The sequence below is a fragment of the Myotis davidii genome, unplaced genomic scaffold (assembly GCF_000327345.1).
Source record: "Myotis davidii unplaced genomic scaffold, ASM32734v1 scaffold808, whole genome shotgun sequence".
Classification (NCBI taxonomy): Eukaryota; Metazoa; Chordata; class Mammalia; order Chiroptera; family Vespertilionidae; genus Myotis; species Myotis davidii.
The window spans coordinates 656,533-660,315 of NW_006298960.1; the positions used below are offsets into that span (position 1 = coordinate 656,533).

General features: G+C 43.3%; 1 pseudogene; it reads right to left on the reverse strand.

Annotated features, from left to right (window-relative positions):
• Positions 1-1,007: 1,007 nt before the first annotated feature.
• On the reverse strand, positions 1,008-2,159 carry LOC102756076 (annotated as a pseudogene).
• Positions 2,160-3,783: the final 1,624 nt, after the last annotated feature.

Below are 3,783 nucleotides of genomic sequence, written 5' to 3' on the forward strand. Positions count from 1 at the left end.
ATCCTCATGTTCTCCTTAGCTTACAGTACTTTGTTTACATTTTCACATTTATGTCTGAGGTCAGTTTCTTTCTGGTTTTGTAGAAACTTTATCAGTTTTAGGCTCTGAAGTGTTCATTACTTCGTAGAGTTATCAGTAACTTTTCTCCTGCTCCATGCCAGGAATAGATGATACAGTGTGCAATCTTCAAAGAATAACATAGAAAATTCCTCTCCCACTGATGACCTTCATTGCTGTGGGTAATCTCTAACAATTTTCTTTACTTTCTCTGTCGCTCTGTTCAGGTTTTCTATCTATTGCTGGGTTACTTTTGCTGTTATTAGAGAACCTGTTTCATATGTGATTCACCTAGCACTTGAAATGGCTTTTTAAGGAAATTATCATGACTGCTCTCATTGTGTTATTGTGGTAAAAGATACAAAGTATAAAATTTACCATTTTAACTACTTTTAAATGTACATTGGTCACATTAAAAACATTCACATTGATGTTCAACCATCACCACTCTCTACATCCAGAATTTTTTTATCTTTCCAAAGTAAATTTTCTCTCCCTGTCAGCCTCTGGCAGTCATCGTCCACATCTGTCTCTGAAAATTTGACTACTCCAGTATCTCGTGTAAGTGGAATCATACAATATTAGAACATTTGTATGTGGCTTATTTCACTTAGCATGTCTTTAAGGTTCATCCATGTGGTAGCAATTATCCTTCCTTAGTTAAGGCTGAATTACATTGCATTTTCTGTTTTATTTGTTCACTCATTTGTTGCCGAACATCTTAGTTGTGCTCACACTTTACCTATTGTGAATAATGCTGCTATAAACACAATGTACAAGTATTTGGTTGAGTTCCTGCTTTTAACTCTTTTGTGTATATATCCAGAAGTAGAATTCCTGGTTCATATGGTAATTTTTTTTCTTAGAAAAACAATGTATTATGATTAAACCCAGCCAGGTGTGACCCCGTTTTCCACCCATTTGTACTTGTTTTTTGTTTGTTTTTGGGGGGGCAGCCTGAAAAAAAGACTTTTATAATTTATAACAATGTACAAATACTGTAGTTGCACACCAACTCGGAGAGACAGACCAAACTAATTTTAGTTCACTGTCTCCCTACACCAGGTCCCCCCAATCAGGAATCACTGGGAAGCCCAAACAGCTTCACAGTTCCTGCTTCCTGACTACTGTCACATTTGCCATCTTTGTCGTCACAGGCAAATGCCAGCAGAGGTCTTTTTGGGTGCCAAGCCACAGTGAAGGTCGGGGACTCGCACTTCACCTGCCATAGCTTGTCTCCTGTCTCTACTTCAGCAATGTCAACAAAGTGATCTTTTGATGCTGAAGCCAGCATTTTCCCATCGTGGCTGAAACTGAGGGTCCTCACAGGCCAACGCAGCCTGGAAAAGCACCGAACACACACTAACTCATCCACATCCCAGAGGCTGACCAAAGCATCTGCACTTCCTGCGGCAAAGTACTTCCCCGTGGGGTCAAACTTGATGCAGATGCAGTTAGAAGGGTGCGCCTTGATGGACTGCACAGGCTTCAGCTCTGGGTAGCTGAGGATGTTGATGCAACCATTGCCATCTGTCAGGAAGAACATGTCATTGTCATTGTTCCAAGAGATTTCATTGACCTCAACCTTGAACTGCTTCTCCACTTTCGAACTGTGTGTCTTGGCATCAATAAAGGTCACCACATCATCCTTGTTGCCTACGGCTATAGTCTGCCCATCAGGACTCGAACAGATATTAATGTTCTCCCCTTTAGTGTTCACAGTAGCGATGCATTTGGTAGTCCTCACATCCCAGATGCGAATGGTTTTGTCTTCAGCCGCTGTGACGAAGAGGGCAGGGTTACTTGGATGCCAACACAGCTGGTCCACGCTGTAGCCATGTCCGCAGTAATTGTTTTCCTTGACCAACCGGTCCTTCTCCAGCAAGAAGACGCTAGCCGTCTTGTCAAAGGACCCAGAGGCCAGACGCCGCCCGTCGCAGCTCCAGGCCACTGAGTGCACCTTCGCACGGTGCGCTGGGAACTCCTGCATCTTGCTGTGGCTCCAGAACAGCTCCTGCATGCCCAGCATGTAGCGCGTTGGGCTGCTGCTCACGGAGCACCAGTGGGCCATGGAGCCCGGCCCCATGGCAGCCGTGGGTACCGCCATGCCAAGCTCCCACAAAGCCGCCTACAAGACAACTCTTTTTCAAGTAATAGCTATTAAGTGCCAGGCTGTTGGGGTCTAACCCCAGCAGGTCCAGGGGTTCCCAAAGGTGTGGATGGAGTCGGCAAAGAAGGAATGACACAGAGACAGCGTTCAGTTGATCAGCATAGCCAGGTTCTCCCACCAGGTTATGTCTTTATTGTGCTGTTACATCTGTATTTATACCAGTTGATTTTAATCCCATCCATTCTATTCCAAAATTTAGGGCATTTGTTAATCTAGTTCTGTTGGGTTTAACTGCCCTGTGTGGTGGGTCTCCGGGGGTATAGGCTTTGGTGCTTTCCCTGGTGGGCAGACTCCTGGGGATGTGGGCCCAACAAGTCCCAAATTTACTGCCAACAGTCTTAGTCCAAGTACTTCATAAGTAGTACGTGGTATTTCTGTAACACTAGCGGGTTTCACTGATTTATTCTCTTCCTTAGTTCTGTTAATCCGTAACTCCAGGGAAAAAATCCTCACCTAGGGAAACCTTTCTTGGGGAGGTGGTCTTGTTTAAAACACATAGTGCTAAGAGGGGGAGCAAACATATTAAGAACAGTATGTCATATACACCAGGTCCCTTAAAACATATGCTGTGCAGATGTTTCTTCCCTGCAGAGACTGTGTCAAGCAGCAAGGATGGACCTGCTTCCGGCACTAGTGATTTTCTATGTAACAAATTATTTGTTATGCAGAACCACTACCATGTAAGTCTCATTTTACAAACAAGAGCATAGATGTCAGGGGAGGGGGGTGGTGTCAAGCAGCTTCACTGAAATCATACATATAGTAAATGTCAAAAGTTGGACACAGGCAAGTACTCTAGGGTTAGAATCTTCCCACTGCATAAGGTGGGAGGTTAAGAACCACTCAATGTTTCTGTACCTGAAATAAATAACAAATGACATATCAATCTGTCACCTATCAAGTGCCAACAAGCCTGGAGGTACTAGGCCAAGAGAATAACTGTCCCCTCAAAGCTCTCAAGATAATGAAGAAACACTTATTTAATGGCTATTTTTAATTTTTTTATTGCTTGAAGTATTACAAAGAGTATTAAATATGTCTCCTTTTTTCCCCCCACCCTTGACAATCCTCTGGACTCCCCTAACCCCCAGTGTCTTAAGTCCATTGGTTATGCTTATATGCATGCATACAAGTTCTTCCGTTGATCTCTTACCCCCAGCCCCCCAGCCTTCCCAAACCTTCCCGCTGTAGTTTGACAGTGTGTTTGAGGCAGCTCTGCCTCTGTATCTATTTTTGTTCATAAGTTTGTAATGGTCTTTATTATCCATAAATGAGTGAGATCATGTGGTATTTTTCCTCCATTTACTGGCTTATTTCACTTAGCATAATGCTCTCCAGTTCCATCCATGCTGTTGCAAATGGTAAGAGTTCCTTCCTTTTTAGAGCAGCATAGTATTCCATCGTGTAGATGTACCACAGTTTTCTAATCCATTCATCTACTGATGGGTACTTAGGCTGTTTCCAGATCTTAGCTATGGAGAATTGTGCTGCTATGAACATAGGGGTGCATATATCCTTTCTGATTGGTGTTTCTGGTTTCTTGGGATATATTCCTA